Source organism: Zonotrichia albicollis, chromosome 3, assembly GCF_047830755.1.
Source record: "Zonotrichia albicollis isolate bZonAlb1 chromosome 3, bZonAlb1.hap1, whole genome shotgun sequence".
NCBI lineage: Eukaryota > Metazoa > Chordata > Aves > Passeriformes > Passerellidae > Zonotrichia > Zonotrichia albicollis.
The window spans coordinates 8,332,830-8,351,269 of NC_133821.1; the positions used below are offsets into that span (position 1 = coordinate 8,332,830).

The 18,440-nt window shown below is 44.9% G+C and overlaps 1 long non-coding RNA gene across 1 annotated transcript in view; it reads right to left on the bottom strand.

Moving 5' to 3' along the window:
• LOC113459243 (uncharacterized) overlaps nt 1–18,440 on the bottom strand; it is a 47,115-nt gene that overhangs the window by 23,599 nt on the left and 5,076 nt on the right. The window contains exons 2-9 of the long non-coding RNA XR_012579348.1: nt 16,810–16,913; nt 16,387–16,488; nt 15,506–15,791; nt 15,176–15,398; nt 13,441–13,500; nt 11,483–11,577; nt 6,189–6,319; nt 4,724–5,010 (exon numbers count right to left, since the gene is read on the bottom strand). This is a non-coding gene — a long non-coding RNA (uncharacterized LOC113459243). The remainder of the gene's footprint in view (nt 1–4,723; nt 5,011–6,188; nt 6,320–11,482; nt 11,578–13,440; nt 13,501–15,175; nt 15,399–15,505; nt 15,792–16,386; nt 16,489–16,809; nt 16,914–18,440) is intronic.

Here is an 18,440-nt window from a genome sequence, read left to right on the forward strand (position 1 = left end):
ATCCTTGGAATTTCTTGTTCCTGGGCCAGGACAGAGTCCAGGCTGTCAAAAGGATTCATGGTACAGCCCAGTTTGGATTTTACAGGCCCAAACTGGGTCTGTTGACTTGGATCCAGAGAAAACAGTAGAGGCCAGGATACGTAGGTGGCCTATTCTGATGGAAACATTTTCCCCACTGTTGCCACATTAACAATCTGTTCTTGAGTCAGATAGAAACATCCCCCCCCTCCCTGACCCATCCAGTCTCCTGGACAGAATTGTCCTTGGCATACTCCTGGCTGCCCACCCTCCCTGATTTCCTCAATGCTATCCTGTGGAATTCTCAAGAACCCTGTGAATAAAGGCAAGTACTCAACGGGAGACAATTTTGCTGACTACAGTGAGCTTTTATAGCCCCAGAAACAAGTCAGGTTAGTGTTTTTTTTCTTTCTCCCTCCCTGGACACAAGCCACTCCAGAGCTTGTATCTGAATATTTGGTTCTCGTATATATTTATTTACTTAGGAGTAGCATTCCTGTTTTTATAGCTTTGAGTTTTTAATTTTCTTGTTAGCAGCATTAACAAGGTTCATGGCATATAAAGCGAGCTGTGGAATTTAAAAAATGTTGGTCTAATGTAACACCAGCCTTTTTTATATACATGTTCAATGGCAAACTCCTACTGACAGGCAGAATGCATTTCTATGTCTGGGCAAGTTTATAGATGGTGTTCCCACCTCTGGGCCATAAGGTCACAAATTTGTTTCTGATTCTATTAAAGAAACACTCAGCAATGGTAAGTCTGTGTGCTTCTTTTCTTTCTTTCCCTTTCTTTTTTTAATGAGGGGGGGGCTGTTTTATAAGATCCACAATCTTAAAGATACTCCAAGGAATCTGTTGACTGCTGGGCTTTTCACCCCTGTGCCCTGACCAAATAGTACTGACTGCAGATTTGAGAAGTTTTGTCTGCTAGCAGCCAGATAAGACAGATTTTGGAGAAATGTTGCATGACTGAAAAAGGAACAGGCATTGTCCCTGTCACCTATCCGTGTGTCTGCCCTGGTTTCATTGGGGTTCCATGGGATCTACCTCTGCACCGAAAGGATGTGCAGAAATTACAGATTCACAGTACCTGTTGGTGCTCCTCTTTGCCCAGCAGATCCTTGGTGTCACTCTGAGCACGTTCCCAAAACGCTTTGCTGCCTGGCCCTGCACACTTGTGGGATGAGGGAACAGCATTCCTCCCTTCCCTGCCTCCACCTCTTTGCAAGGTTTCAGAGGCAAGGCAGGAGAGATCAGTAAAGGCCTTTGCAGCACACACATGAATAAGGATATTTACTGAACTCGTGGCCAGGACAAGCAGAAAGGTGAGTCACGGGTGGCTGCTGTGCCCCAGGAAGCAGCAGCCCTGATTTTTCTGGGACTTAGTTTAGGTGTGTTCCCCTTTAAGGCCGTGTGGTGGCTCCAGCTGCAGTTCCTCAGCAGAAGTGTTCACTGCCTCACTCCCAGCCTCGTTCAGCAGAGAGCAGCCACAGTCCCGCCTGGCCTCAGCCATCAAATCCCTCCATGCTGAACACACACTCTGGGCTTTGTGGCTGCAAACATCCAGAGCCTTGAGAAATGAGCAGGGGCCAGCAGAAAGACTGAGCTGACAGGGTGAAATCAAGAGCATGGGAGAGAGAGAATGCTGGTGAGTTTGGAGGAGGGAGGACAAACTCAAATGTCTGCTGAAAGAATTCCAGCATCATCCATTACTGTCCAGAGGGCAGTCACAAAAAAGCAGAAGGGCAAGAAGTACAGCCTTTGCTGTGGGATTCTTTGGCTTATTGTGGTTAGGAGGATCAAGGCTAGGTATCACATGCCTCCACTGAAGAGAGATGCCCTGGAATAAAGCAAGGAATTCCTAGGCTAAGGAAAAGGCTGACCATGTTGAAACTGAGCACAGGAAAGAGAATTTGGCTGTAGAGTCTGACTGGAGGACTTCTAGCTACATGAGAGGACTCCAGGTCTATTATTTCTCTAATTTCCTTATGCCCCCAAGGAAGCTTTTGCTGGAAATTTGCTTCCATTTATGGGAGGACTGGAAGAATGAGGGCCAGACTGTGACTGAGCATCTGGCAATCAGAAATAGGGTTCAAAGGAGAGGAAACTGCTCAAGCAGGATCTGACAGTGCTATTCTGCACTGAAAATTGACCCCTGCAAGAGACAGGCTGGTCATTCCACGTGGTTATTTCTGCAAAGGGACAGTTCAGGAAACTCTCTGCAGCCTGGCTCCTGTAAGCTGACCTCGCTCTCTGAAAATTGTCATCACCACAGACTCTGATGGCCCAGCCAGCTCCTAACTGATATTTTGTGCAGTATCACCTTCCCCCAGATTCTCTCCTCTGTGATAAGGACGGGTCTGGCTACCAACAATTACCACAAAACCATTACTGAACATCTTTGCTCAGAGGAGACATTTCTTTCTAACAAGTACTTTCATTTTACTATGCTGTATTTGGTCACCTGAAATATAATTGTTTATGAGCACCATGAAAAACCTTTACTAGAACAGGTTTCAAGTCATCTTGCTTCTCCTGAGAAAGGCAAGTTTTCTTTGGCTTTGGAGAGATCTGCAATCTTCTTAAGCTTTTAAAGAATCCTGACAGAAATTCCCTTAAAATAAAGATGTGCAGGTAGGGAGCAGGTATGTATCTCCCACAAAGCACAGGCAGCTCTCCACTAGAGCAAACTACTTCTGTTCCTCTGATCTCTATTGATTTGGTTACTGTTGCAAACCACTTGGACAGTTTACAGCGTCAATTCTGTGAGAAAAGCAGAAGCAGGTTTAATGTGTTTGTATTTTGGTCAGAAAAGAATCCAAAACAGCCAGGGTGGCTTGTCTATGAGAGACAGGATTAATAAGCAAGCAGTGATCAACTACTCTGCACCACATTTAGGCTTTCTACCTTATTAAATAGTACAGACATTGTGAAAAGGATTCAAGGTAACGAAGAGCCTGTGACTTTTTTTGGGTTTGGCTGGCATCATGACACCGAGAGAGAAGTTGATCAGTTTTCTATATAGAAAACCAGCAGATGTTTACCTTTCAGGTTTATCCCCACCTACAAGAGATAATTTCCCATGAAGGCTCTGTACCATTAGGAATGTATAACAAAAATATCCTGCATATGCTAAAACAACCAGTACAGTGACAAGCACTGTGACTCTTTACTCCCAGCAGCATTACCTACAAAGCACAGTTTACCTGACAATGCTGAAGACTCAGGGCATGCTTGTGGGAGGGAAGGATGAGGACCAGGGCTGCTGTGCGCATCTGGTTTGGGTTGGCTCTCTCAGCTCCCACAGCACACACTGCAAACCCCACAGAAGTGGCTGTTGTGCAGCACAGTAGCAGACCTGGAGTGTGCACTGGACCAGATCCTCGAGGGTATAAATCAAAAGAGCTGCTCTGCAATCAGCCCATCTGCTGCTCTTTGTGTCACCCCTGGTGTGGGACTGCCACAGAGCACAGTCACGCTCCATGGCTTCCTTAGAGACAGCACAAATACGCCACACACCTCCAGCCCCCTCCAGTAGCTACCCCTGTGCTCTCAGGGATTCTGTCCCTTCCCTCTGCCTTTTCTTCCCTCCCTTCTTCCCCCCAAAACTGGCATCACTCAGCATTTTGGCCAGGAGACCAATTCTCCAAACTGAAAACATCAAAGCCTATCTCTGGTTAGATCTCATCCCAACCCTCCCAGTCTGTTGACTTGGAAAGTGAATAACTAATAAGGCAGCATGCCATTGTTTTCTGTTTGTGATAATGGAAATAAATTGTTGGCTCCAACTCAGGCACTGATTGTTCCTTTGATATCACTGCCAGGAAGCAAAATAAAATGGATTTTTAAAAATCACCTTTCACAGAGTGCCACAGGCATTTGAAAGATGAGCCTTTTTCCATGTCAAAGGCTCTACCAGAAGCGCCAAATACAGGAGAAGAAAAAAATCCAAATCCTTCACTATTAAAAAACCAACAAAAACAGGAGCACAAGAGGGAGTGTGAGAGCAGGATTGGCTGGGCAGCAGGATGGCCTGGTGGGCTGGCACACCACAGATGTCCTGAGAGTGCTCATGAGGGAGCAGCAGAGCTGCCTCCATGGTGAGGAGCACTTCCTGAGAAATACAGAACACATCCTTTGCATTCTCTCTCCCATTAAAAAAAGCACAAGTGGGCTGGATGAATCACTCTGTCTGCCCGGCAGCTCTTAAACTAATAGTAAGAGACTTTGGGAACCAAAAAGGCAGGGGAGTGCTTTGCCCCAGAACTTGAACCACTCATAAACCTTGCTCATTTGTTTCTTTTGTGGTTTGGGGGTTTTCTCAAGCTACATGAAGCAGCAATTTCATTATGCCTCCAATCCTTCCCAGTGTTTTGGTACCTTCCCCACGGAACTTTAGGGGCAGGCTTTCAGGTGTTTGAGTTTTTCTCAGGGTGCTACCACTCCTACCTACCATGCCAGGCATTGGCAGCACTGTGCCACACACACACACCCAGGGAGGAGGTTCCTCTCGGAGTTTGGAGCTGGATGCAGATCTTACACGATCAGAGCATGGCGCTGTTTGCTTTTCATGACGTGCTGCAGTTTGATTTGGCTCGGAGCAGAGGATGGAGCAGAGAGCCAGATTCAGATCTCAGGCCAAACACGGATTTTGGGTTTCAGCTACCAAACTTCATCATGGTTTGGCAAAGCTGTGCTCTCACCTGCTCCCATCATGTGGAGAACACCTGTGATGTGCTGGAGAGGAGGTTGCTCGTGCTGTGAGAAGCTCCCAGCAGGAACACCAGGCTAGGCGAGCCTGCTTTGGCTGGCCCCAGCTGCTGCAGTGGGCAGGCAGTGCAGAGACACTGGAACATGCTCAGAGGAAAACGGTGCTGTGAAGAGAAGCTGTCAGGAGCAGAGTGCAGCTTTGGGCCTTTCCTTGGTGTCACAATTCTTTGAACCTTTTCATTTCTAGCACTGGCACTCAGATGCACAACAGCAGCACGACCTGAGAGCAGACCAGGAGAAATAAGAACTGTATCACTTTCTACAAAAGCCTGCTTTTGAAATGATCCCCCACACTGCCTCCAGCCAGTGTTCTTGGATGTAATTTTTGGAAGAACATGCTAGAAGACCCTTTTTTCCAAAGCTCAAACCAATACAACAACTTAAATGGCAAAAGATCTGTGTGACAAGCAGCGTGGCCTGCTAAATATGAAGGCTGTTGGACGTGGATTTTAGGCCCATGCTTGGCTCAAAGTGCATCCTTGTTATGCAAAGCATTTAAGCAAATGATTACCTTCAAGTCTGTAGTACAGAATGGAGCAATTTAACTGGGACTTCATGAAGTCCTTATGATATAGCTGCTGTTCTGAACATAAAGGTTTGAAGGGCTCCCACCAAAGCACTCTGGAATAAAGTGAAGGCTTTTGATTGCCTTCAGCAAATATTCAACCACGTCCTATTTTTTATACTTATTGCTAGCTTGTAACAGGATATTTAGAAAGAAAAAAGAAGGAACTTTTTTTTCTCCAGATAATACCATCTACTCTATTTCTGAAAATTAAGGGTGTGATTACTGACCCATAAGTACTTTATGATCACACTTTGGTTTGAACTTTTATGAGTGTATGTAGGTTTACTGACTCTAGCACTGCCCAGTAATTTATTTCCCAGGTGGGCTACGAAAGTCATCTGGAAGAGGGCAAACAGTGTCTAAGGGTTTGCTGTGCAAAGGGGTGATTGTGCTAGCTGGATTTGTGCATGGATGGTTTTGGAAACAGTTTTCAGAGGAGAGACTAAGTTTTCTAATAAAATAAAACCTTTTCCTTTAACCCAGAAGCAGTGCTTTAAACTTCTTTATTTCATTGAACGATTGATGATTGCTATCTGCTGCTCTTTTGAGGACAGAAACCATTCAAAGGCAGTAGAAAGCTATTCAGACTCCAAAAGCTGCTGTGACAAATGCGTGAAAGAGCTCTGAATGTCTCTGCAACCCTGTCACCGTTCTTTCCCCAGAAGACAATCAGCCTCAGGGGCTTGCACAAACTTTCATGCACTGAACAGTGCGACCCAGAGTTGGGTACCCGCAAGGGCAGCACAAAAGCGTCAGGTGCCAGAGGCAGCTCCTCTGTGCTCAGGGACTGCTCCTTTGCTGGTGAGAAAAGCTGGGTCAGTGGTGCTCACCTGAGGCAGCTGCAGATGCTGTGGCACTCAGCAGGGCGACTCCTTAGTGCTGTTTGAGTCCCAGAGCACCGGGGTTTGCTGGCAGCAGCTGGCACGCCTGTAAATCCCTCGTGAACATTGATCTGCCTTGGCTGAAGAGACAGAAATGAAACATCAGACCTGAAAATGCAGTCAGCATCCATGTTCTGGCACATGAACTATTGGGGATATTTACAGCTCCCTGGAGACCAAAGAAGTATTACACTGTGCCATGCAAATCCAATATTAAATGAAATTTCTGCTTCTGCAGCTGATGTGGCCTCTACTCATTCCACCTAGCAAGTTCTGGGAATACTTCAATGCAAAGAAAAATCTACTTTGTTCTCTTAAAAAATCTCTCTTTGGCAATATCTCTGAAACTGCAGGAAAGTGATTCCCAAGGAATCACCTCCAGGACACAGCACAGTTCAGACTGCTGCAACACTCATGCTAAAGTTATCTTGGTTTAACTTGAAAGCAGCACCTCCCTGAGGACTCCTCAATTCTGGAATGAGCAATGCATTTCTGTGTTCTGTGAGAGCCTGGATTATTTTTAATCCTCTGGACATGTTACAAAGACCAATTTATAGTCTCACAGAGATGGTAAGGACAAGGGTTTGCGAGCAGACAAAATGGGGGTTGGATGTTGTTGATTAGTGAATATTATTATTTCTGATTTTTCAAGGCAACTTTGACTTCCTTGCCCTGCTTGCTCCATTTCAGAAGAAAAAAGTGGTGGGAACTGGCTCAGATGCATGGACTGCAATGCAGCCATGTTCTCTTAGCCCTGCAGAGAGTTTGATCCATATATTACAAGCTGAGCCAGTCCTCACCGCTCTGGACAGGTGCTGTGCACTAAAAACATACAGAAGATAACAACAGCAAAGCTTTCTTTGACTCCCTCTGTCACCATTTTATACATACCACAACGAATTATGCCAATGACTTTGTTCCCAAATTACTTCAACATGGAAGGGCACCTTGCTTGTAATTTTGAGACATGCAGCTTGATAGCATTTCCCATATTATGCAAGGCTTCCAATGGAAATACCAAGGACAGAGTTTGAGCAAAACTATGGTGTGTGCTTCCCATAACATTCAGCTATGTGTATTTTAAAATTCTCTCTTCATTCATGTTGCAGACCCAGCAGTTCAAACATGTATCACAGAATACTACACAGACATGCAGACTGAATGTGTATACATTTCAGAAGTCATAAAAAACAGTGAGCAGAATTTTCTCCAGTTCTACTTAAATCTCACTTGAACCTTAATTAGTAAATTGCAATTCCTGACACTTAAAGGGTCCTCAGTACAATTGTTCCCTTAATTTTGGCAGATGAAAAGCAAGAATCACTGAGTTTTGTGTTATTTCCAACTAAAAGAATCAAATGGCCTAGGTTTGCCCAAAGCTTCACAAACACCTGTGCAAGAAAGCTTGGCAGGGCACTTTTACAAAATGCTGGTAATGCCCAGAGTCCCACACTCCTGAATTAAAAGCTCTGCCATGTTTTTTGTTTTTTTAAACTTCCACCATGATTGTTTTCATATCTTTGTAAGCATGGCCAGGACTTTTTAGACTGGATCACTTTCCAGGAATTTCAACAAAGGATTTCAACTTGTGGAATAGAGAAAGGGCTTTTTCTTTGGGAAATGTCATTCCTGGAAATGCCATTTACCAGTGTTGTTTCCTGGCAAGTCCTGAGGAGTCATTCCCAGTAAGGGCTGAGATGAGGTGACACAGTGCAGGTGGCAAGTCCCTCGGCTGCCATGCCAAAACACACGGGTCCCCTTTGGTTCTCAGAGAGGCCTCAGTGACACAGAGAGACATTTAGAAGTGTGGCACGTCACCGGGTTATGCTGGAATTTCTGTGGGGATTTACTCAGGTTCTCCAGCTCCACCTTGCCTGTTTATGTCCCCATGGAGATGCCCAGAGCCTGGGGTGGTGGCACAAGGCTGTGCCCTGCCTGGCCTGCGAGCCCAGGCACTGTGAGCAGGAGGGGCAGCAGGGTCATTTCCACAGCTGGCTCCTGATCTGAACCATGAACCACAACGGAAATGCTCGTGGAGGGGCACCCTGAGTGGGAAGATCTGCCTCAGACACACAACACATGATAAAGGCTTCAGAAACATACACAAAGAATAAAAGTGACACTTTCAAAACCAGGGTCAAAGCAGGAGCCAAACCAGGATTTGCTCACTTCCTCACCATTGTTTTAGCTAGACTACTGCTACTTCTTGAACTTAATCTTAAATCTTGAAAATTCATAGCTTTTCCCGGACATTTTTTATGCCATGGTTAGCACTCTGTAATGCTAAAGATTCGACTGTTAAAATAAACGTCCCAGCTACAGACACCACTGAAATGGTGAAGTTCTATTCCCCGAACATCTGTAGAGATTTTATTTTCCCTCTCCAACAGAACCAAGATGACCTTCTCTTCCCCTGAGACTTCTCTTCCTAGGGCCCATGGGGCTTTCTTGGCCTGTCCTAGCCTCAAATCAGAAGGCAGATGGATTTTCAATATGAGCTTTATGGTTACAAGTACCCTTTTCCCACTAAAATACTGAGGATTTCTGTGGTAATTCTACTTCCAGCATTGTCAAAAGGATGCAAAATCCAGGCTTGTTACACGTGAACACAATTTAAAGGGATCAAAATCCAGAAGGAAGTTTTTCTCATAAAGGCAGAGTTTTACTGAGATATGGTATGGTCCAGAATTGGACCCTCCTATAAACTTGTGTGCCTTCTCTTGTGGAGGTCAGTATGTTCAGACACAGAAAACAACAGCCCTTACTCTCTTACCCCATCTCTAACAGCTCAAATACTGCCAATGGCATTTCAATTCCATCAAGAAGAGCTCTGACAAGAGGACTCAGAGGCTTTGACTTCAGCTTGGCGCAGAGGACTTTCTTGAAATGATCTTTTACGCATTTCACAGACTGGGCATTTCAGGCATCTGTGTCTGCATCAAAGAGGTGCAGACCTCTGTTCATCTAACGAGAGTGAAAATCCCACCACCCCAAGTTGACACATCACTTCAGAACCTTGCTGGTCTCCCTCAGAAGAATCATTCTTCACCCAGAGCATCAGAAAAGTAATCATGGCTTAAGAGCCCAGAGGTGATGGCTGGAGCCTATTCAAAATGAGGCCCTGTAGCCATCTCCTGGCTGGCTCCCCAGGGCGGACCCTGGACACACTTGCCATGTTTGCAGCAGCTGTGCTTGTGCACTGTCTGCACGGGGGTCCCCTGTCCTTGGCCTCAGCTGGGGACAGCCGTGCTGCTGCTGCTCCCTGGCAGCAAGGCTCAGGCATACCCTTGAGAAAGGCTGTTTGGGATTCTGGCTGCAAAAATAATCCTTGTGCCTTCAGTCCTGGCAGTGGTGCTGCTCTCCATGCTCTGTGCTGCAGGGATGACAGCTCTGTAATTTTCTTATAAAGCAAACAAGCTTCATTTCACCCCTGACAGCAGGCAATCCAGGGCCAGCAAATTACTGGCAAATGCCTCCTATATTCATCTCTTTAAGTGTTTTGGCTTTTCTTTATGCTTAATTTGCCTGGAGGCAGACATTTGAGATAACAGCTGTTATGGTGATATTATCAGTCAATCTTTGTGTCAGAGAATGCCAGGAAAATGCCTGTGGAGAGGACCTCTTGGGTTCTTTGGTTTGAACTGCTCTGGGGCAAATCCACTCCTTTGTCAACACTGCTCAAAACATGAGAAGAGAACATAATGGGGCTGGTTTCTACTGTGGGAAGAAATGCCTTTTCCTGCTGATGGAGCGCGGGTTCCCTTCCTGCTTGCTGACGATCTAGAGCAGTCCTTTGGCAGACCCTGCCACAGGTTCTTCTTGCTGTTGAGCGGGGTCAGAACACATCTGCCACCAGCATCATCCCTGTGACTCTCTGGAGATTTGCTTGCTGCAGAATAACAGGGGAGACCCCAAGAAACCCCACTGGAAGGGATCTCTACCCCCCCGTGGAAGGCTGCAGAGCTTTCTTGGGTCCAGTTACAGCGTTTGCTGGGGAGGAAAGTTTCTTTGCTTCCTAAGGTGGAGGGCTCAGTGTCAAGAACCATCAACAAATAGGCTGGAATTCCCTCTGGACAAAGCTGAGCCATCTGCAAGGGCCAAAATGATTGATTGGTTCTTTAGAGAAGATGGCATGATGCAACCAGGAAGGTGTTGGCTTGGGAATTATTGCTCTGCACTTATTTTCTCCTTTCCACAGAAATACAAGATGACAACCCAAAACTTTGCAGCTTTGGAAACAAACTGGGCTGTGCCCCAGTTTGGTGCATTAACGACAATAAGCCAGTTTTTCATGTTAGTTTGATGAAAACAGACATGCTTTGCACTAGACAAACTTATTCATTATGCTTGGATTGAAAACAATTTGTATCTGCAGATCTTAAACTACTTTACTGACATCAAACTTGTGGGAAGATAAGCAGTCACACCTAAGAAATGACCATCATTCCAAAGAAGCAATGGAATACAGGCATTTTGTGTGTCTGCAGTCCCAAAGAAATGTAAAAAAACATTTCTGCTTGCATATTTAACTGCTTTCAAAATTCCTGATATCTCTTAATTATCTTGTAACAGCAGAGATTCTTTTTTTCCATTTCCTTAACATTACCAAAAGCTGTTTTGCTGGAAATTAGAAGGCCAGTTCTAGTCTGCACCCCACACCTCCTGACTGTGGGCAAAGCCTACTGTGGTCTGTTTCCTCACTTGGAAAATGAGGAGGTATCCTAAACACAGGGTTAAGCACTCCAATAGCACAGTGACAGAGCTCACACAGGCGCCTGAGTAGTAGAAGAAATGCATGTGAAAGAGAAGGGTGACCTGGAAGGCAAGCCTTGAACAGAGATCACAAAGGTTCCATCCAAGCAAAGATTTACTGTTACCAAGTAAATCCTGTGGTTTGTTTCCCAAAGGAAGCTTTCTCAGCTTTGAAGCACCCGCTCCCAAGTATTGTCAGGTTATTAAAAGAAGCTGGCATTTTTGTGGGCTTGCAAGATGCACGCAGTAGGTGTGTGAAAGTTATTTCCACCCCTGGCACTCAGGTGCAGCAGTTTGGAACAGTGTTAAATGACTGCACAGGAGCGCGTACTCATGCTCCAAACATTGCCATGAGCTCAAAGCCAGTATTAGCAGCCTTTCTTTCTGGGTCTTCCAGAGACACGAGGAACATGTTCCCTGCTCAAACACGGTGGAACCAAACCAGGTAATCTGTACAAACGGAATTTACTAGCACTGCTTTGCCTACTTACTTTCATCACGGCTGATGTGGTAACATAAAGGATTTGTTCAGCATAGGTGAGCTCCTCCTTCCAAATGTCTCCAGGCGTTGGGGAAATTTCAGTTTCTGGAATTGAAGTCTCACAGTCAGTAAGCTTTGAGGGATGAGAATGCAATTGTAAATTTCCTATATCACTGTGGCAGGACAGCTGGGGCTAAATAAACTGGCTGGAAAACTGGTTTTCTTTGATTTCTAGGGAGGTTGACCCAAGGAGAAAAAATTTTGTATTTTTTGTGAAAATCTGGGTAGAGGTTCTGTCCATGAGATTTGCATTATCACACAGATGGACTGCCAAGAGGGGAGGGATACAATTTTATGCTGTGCATCAAAGGCTGACCATGGCTGGAAACAGAGGTTGGTCTTAAAGAACCAATATCAAGGCATCCCACTCTTGGAGCTAAGCTGCCAGAAAAAAAAGGTGAGAAGAAATTCAAGGTTTCATTATTTCAAAGCTACTGGTTATTACTTATGGTTTCATTTGGATACTTTCTCTCAGATATTATGGTATCAAACACCCTCCAAGCAATCTCCCACTAAGATGTTGTTTGCTGGATAACAGACAGTGCCTTTCTCTGGACTCATCACCTGGAACTGAGAAAAAAGGGCTTCACAAATATGCAGCACAGAAAAGTAGAAAAGACAAACAAGGAAATGGCAATTAAGATTAATAAGACAATACATGGAGTAACTGGCTTGGCAGTCACGCATTTCCTCTAGCATTTTCTGTGTAATTCACTTCTGTGAGATAAATACAGCCTTGGAAGGCAAGAGGAGATGACTGCTGAAATAGAAATTTTCATAGAAAAGGTCTTTTTCATACTTTGGGAATATTTTTTTCAATCAACATAACCTATCCTTTGTTAGCCACAATGACAGACCCACACCCAGAGGCTGGAGTGAGAATTCAAAGACCCAAAAAGTTCTTGGACACACTCAAGTAGTCTTTGTGGCACCTGTGATCTTCTTCCTGAGGTTTTTGGGCTCTAGGGGAAGAAAAAGAGGGGTCTTACAGAAGGGAATCTGGGAATGACTCTAACTGCCTGGAGAGGAAAGATCCCTTCTCCAGAAAACAATTACGTTTTTCAAATGTAATCATCTTTAAACAAAACGTGGAAACAGTCTGAGGGAAGAAACCAAAACAAGGTGTCTCCTGTACCTCCTTTCCCAGACAGCATCCCTCATCACCCATGATTACCTTCCCCTTTGAGCTCTAATCACTTCTTTCAACACAATGGCACCACTCATGAAGGAGCTGGGGAACAAACCCATCCTACCCAGCCCACAGCGTGGTAGGAGCTGTGGGTTTGAAGCCCTGAGGCAAGGAAGCCATGGATCCGGGGCTCCCAGCTCTCCCAGTTGGCTCACTCTGGGATAACTACATGAAAAAAACCCCAACTGCCTGCCAGGAGGGCTGGCCAGGAGCCTTACAGGAGGCGAAGCCCTGTGTTGTAAGACAGATGTGATGGGAATTCAGGTGTCTAAATTCCTGTACAAGAAGAGGAACTTCCCATTGCTCTCCTATCTGATCTATGACATATGCACATTGTTTGTAGGGAGGGAGCAGGAAAAGTACATTTCAAAGGATAAGCAGCTGGATGCTGCTCTTCTCATGTTTGGAATTAGAATGAAGTTCCTTTTCTGCTCCAAACTGTGCTAAGAAACATGGCAGATTTTAAATAAGCTATTTAGCTCCTTTTTTCCTTTCAATTATTTATTTTTAAACTGGGGTATTTTTCTGCCTGATGTGTCTAGCTGCAGTCTTGTTCACAGACACAATTACATACAGGCTACATGTTAAAGAAATAAACCTGTGAGGCTCTAGAAGGCTGGAAGGGAGATGTGTAGAAAATGGATAGCATTAACTAAGACCTCTCACTACTAGGATGGTAGCCAGAGGAGATTTTGGGCCAAGAGAAATAAAGGGCTTACCACTCAATTAAGTCATGGAGCCAGACGTTGTAGCCTTGTTCTGGGAACCTGACTGAGGGCCTGGAAGACAAAAGCAGACTAGTGTTGCCCTAAAGAGATCACCACCCCTCGCTGGGAGCACCAGAGCACTTTAGCATGGAACAAGATCCCTAAGTCCAAGAGCGTTCATGTACGGCAGGCTGACACCTTGGGTCCTTGGTTGCAAACAGTGCTGCAGATTTCTCTTTGCACATGTGCTGGGTCCCATTCAGGACCCTTTTCAAGCTTTGCACAGCTCTGGTGGGGTGGGTTCTGCAGTGCTCAGAGAGCTCAGGAGCTTGCTGGGTCACCCCTGTAGGGTTACTGTGCCCGTCTTGGGAGCAGGGCCTGTGGCAGGGGGGGCCAAGCAGCCTCTGGGTACTGTCTTTCCCTTGGAATTCAGTCTGATTGCCTTTTTTATCGACCAGAGGAATAGTGAGGCTTCAAGAACAGCTCAGAGGGAGAGGGGGAAGTGTGAGGGAGTGGTTTACCAGCATGGGATGGGCCCTGCTGCCTTGGCCTGTGCTCCAGGGAGGCTGGCTGGCTGGCACCAAGACTGGGACGTTTCCCTGCTGCTCCTTCTGATGAAGAAATTCACATAACCTGTAAGCACACCTCTTTCTTGCCAGAGACTGTGCCATTGTCTCATGCTCCATCCAAGGCAGCCATCCATTTCTCAGTCCCTCTCTCTGAGGGCTCTGTCGGCAGCGAGCGGCCCATGCCTGTGTCCATGGAGCAGTGCAGGCAGGAGGCCGAGCAGGTCTCGGTGTTTGCATACCCCAGTGGCCTCGTGCTTCCTGCACACATGCTCACATTGCTGCGAGCCAAAGGACAGAGCTGGGGATGAGAGGCATGTCTGAGCTCCTCTCTTCATGCACACACTCCCACACTGAGCTAAACTTGTCACAAGCTAAACTTGTCAGCTTGGCAGGAGTGCCACTGGAGACTGGCAGTGCTTAAGAGCAGAATCCATTATCTAGTAAAAACACTGGATGCATGAGACTCTGCAAAGACCCACTCACACCAGTGGGAGGGTGGTTTCCTGGAATGGATCTGCTAGGCTGATCCTCCAAGATGCTACCAAATGACTTCATATTGGCCTCAACAGTAAGAACACTCAAATATTTGAACACCAGGAGGGACAGTGTGGCGTTTTAAACAACTGCTTTTCTCCAAAAGTATTTGATCTGTGAGGAGTAATATCAGCACTTAATTGGAACATATGTCTGAGGCAGGCATGATAAAGAAACTATGCAATGCATATATTTTAATTTTAAATAAATCAATATGATAATTTGGGATCAGGTGGGATTCTGCAGTTGGAAGAAAAGAACAAAGGGAGGCCATTAGTTATACTTTTAATAAATCAATTTGTTAATTAGGGATCAGGTGGGATTTTCCAACATGAGACAGAGGACAAAGAAAGCTCATTAGCTGTGTTTTAAATTGATTGATGTTTTAGTTGGTGTGGGATTCTCCTGGAAATAAATGCAAAATGGAAAATACACCAAACCCTATCACTGGAGAACATACTTGATAAGAAATAAGAAAATTTTCCTACTTACTTAGGGCATCTATATTTTCTAGGCACTCCATAGTACAACACAAGTGTGGTCAGGCTGGAACTGTTGAAAGGTTCAAGGAAACAAAGAGAGAAGACCTATAGTGTATTCAAGGAAAGAAAGAGGAAAGGTCATTTCAGATTTGTGGGACTCACCACAGCTGGGAAATTGATTTCAAAACATTGCAGTGCATTCAGAACCACCAGACATGTTTGAAGATCTCCGTTCTTGTCCTTTGCCTGAGCCTGGCACAGGAAGGTGTCAGCTACAAGGTGTGATGAGTTCTGGCAGGTTCTCTGCAGCAATAAAGTTCACTGTGCACTCAGCTCATTTCCACTGTGTCATCCAGACATGGACAGCATGGTGTTGGTGCAGCATCTGAAAGCAAAACATTATGCAAGACAGGGAGGCAGGAAGGAGGGGGAATAGAAGGTTAAAAAGGATGGTATTCAAATGACCAATCGGATAACATTCAGCCTACTTACTCTTTGATGCTGCAATGGAGGAGAGGAAATCAAAGCTATCAGGACATATTAAGGAATGCCAAACACTACAGGAAGCAAAAGGTTTCATCATAATCAGTGTCCATTTGTTCCCTCCTGTGCTGTGTGTTTAAAAGGAGCTTTAGAGGTAGTTTTACTTCTGCAGCTTTTGTTCTTGTCTTGTTTCAGCTCTGTCCTCCCAGAACTGCACACAGGCAGTTACCGTTGATGGAAAATAACACTTCCTGTGAGGTTTGTGATTTCCTGAGGATGCATCTTCTCTTGCTGCCTGCACAACAAGGTGCATGTGAGAATTACCTCTCAGGACGGCAATGGCTCATCTGTGCCACTGCCACGTCTGCCTGTAGCTAAAAGGTGTGCAGGACTTGCTGCAAATTTAAAAACCATCTAATTTCAAAGGCCATAAGATCAAAAGTTCAGATTTTATTGGGAATTGCCCAAATGCTGCTCAGTGCCCCAGCAGGCTCTTCATCTGTGATACCCAGGAGCTGTGAGCAGCTTAACTCATGGTGCTGTTTCAAGAGACATGTAAAACCAGAGAGCCAGCCAGCTGCAGCAAGACATAATAAAGATATTGAGTTTGCATACAATCCTCAAGAATTTCCTCAAAGGATCTTGAGTTTATTTTCTCACCTCAGTGTAAGGGTGAGCTTTAACAAAATGGCTGCCAGAGGGGTGATTTAGCCCTCAGCTCAGAGGGGCTGTTGTGATGGATAGTGGATACTATTTCCACAGAGGAACAGGGCCTCAAGTTTTAATCAGCTATGTCCACTAATAGAATCTTGCTCAAAATATTTTTGGCCCTTCTTTTGTGAGCAGATTCTCCACAGTAAGTAGAAAAACACATCCTAGACATGACTTACAATGCTGCTCTTCTTCTGAGAGGAGAGTCACACTGAGTCCAAGCACAGCAGCATCTTCAGAGGTCCAAAAAGCCAGCAGCCAGATTGAGGCTCTGCCGAAACCTGACCCATAAGAAAAAGAGCAGTTTTATCTTCCAGATTTTTCAATAAAAATTTCAAAGTAATTTTAAGTCTCAAGAATGCAAATAAAGAGCCAAAGATTAATATTTCAAGACTTTTTCTTGAAGCAGTAACTTAAAGAGCACTTCATTTCTTCAACTGAAGATCCAGAACCTGTTTCCCAATAATTTTTTTAAAGAAAAATCTTTGGGACTTATTTAAAAATATTTTTCTGTATGTAATCTTAAAAAAAAAAAAAAAAAAGAAGAAGAAAAGTGGTGTCCTTGGCCATCAAGACATGGCCAGTTTCTTGAAAGTTCTTACCAAGACTTAACAAACGTGAGCAGTCCTGTAGTTCCTAGTCAGCCACATCAGCTTGCTCTCCTCCTTCAGGGGAAGTACTGCATCCCTGGAAGTGGCAGACAGAGCTGCAATTCAGAAGAACATCAGTCATCGAGATACTCAAGTACATACTTGAGTGCTATTAGCATAATTGGGACTCGAGTCTATGATTGAAGTTAAGTATTATTAAAGTTAAATTTCTTTAAGATAAATTGATTAATGCAGATGTTTAGGTAATTTTAAGCAATAAGGACAGCAAGTTCAAACAATTTGTCCAAATCTGTGAGTGATTTTTACAGGAAACCAGTATTTCTAATCTCACAAGTCCCAATCTCAACCCCATAAATGCCTAAAAACTTGTTATTCCTTAATGCTGCCTATTTTCTGCATATTCCCATGATGGCTTTGGAAACTTCATCAAGGGCTCCTTAGGCTCAGCTTGAGGAGAGGACTGGGCTGAATGAGCCAAAACCTTCACTACTGAGAGGTTTGTCAAGGCAGTTTCTGGGCACTGGCAAGCTGAGACACCAAAGGTGTGTGCCTGGCTCCTCCATAAAGTCAGGAAAGAAGCAGGGGCTGAGCCCTTGTGCCTCTTGTCCTGCGTACACAGAATCCAGCGCTGGCTGCAGACAGTCAGGAGCTCACACCACAACAACCAAACCCACAGAGAAGAGCCCAACCCACCACAGTCCTGTTCATTAATTCACAATAACTGCTTCCTCTTCTTTGCAGTCTGTGATTAGAATTTGAAAACCAAAGCCATTATCCTCCAAAATGCTAAAATGACAGATACTCTGTGAGAAAACAATGGGTCTCACTCCCCTCAGAATCCACCAGAGACAAACACAGCCTGGCCTCCAGCCCAGCTTTATCTGAGTCTTCCACTTGACATCCACTTGGGTGATGTGAAGCTCTGCTGGATGGCCCCAAATTTGCCTCCAGACTGCTACTTATTGTTCTCCTTTATTCTTTCTGCAGAGCTAGCGGAGACACACCGGCAGTGTGCTGGCAGTGGGAGCTGCCACTTTGGGAAGAGTTCTGATTAAAATATACATTGCTTTGATCAGTGCCTTCCCTGTAGTGTAAGATAAACACCATCAGCAGTTTGGGTTGATGCTCATTCCTGAGGCACATGCTGTGAAGTTACTGCACCACATTAAGCAAAAGTTTAAAAGGAAATTATTGTAGCCGGCTAGGACCTGGAACTATCCTGGGACTAGAAATGTTAAAATCTAAACCAAAGCAAAGCAGCACTGCCTTCCCTCCTCTGTCAAGTAGGGTCTTCCACAATAGTAAGTCAGATTAGGGGCTGAGATTTTTATAGCTGGACATTCATGTCAGAGGTATGTTTCATAACTAATTTAATGCTTTATGTATTTTCATTCAGCACCAGAAATCTCACAGATTTACACCTCCCTTTGGGTGGTGAAGCTTGTTTGAATATCCCAGCTGGAGCCTGGAAGAGCTGTCTGAACTGTAGCAATGGCCTTTATGTCAAGATTTTAAATGCTACTTTCCCCTCTTTTTTCCTGTTTTCTTTTTCTTCTTGCCTTTTTTCTTCTGAAGCCAAAGTGATGTCTAATTACAGGAAACTCATATTAGCACATATAGCC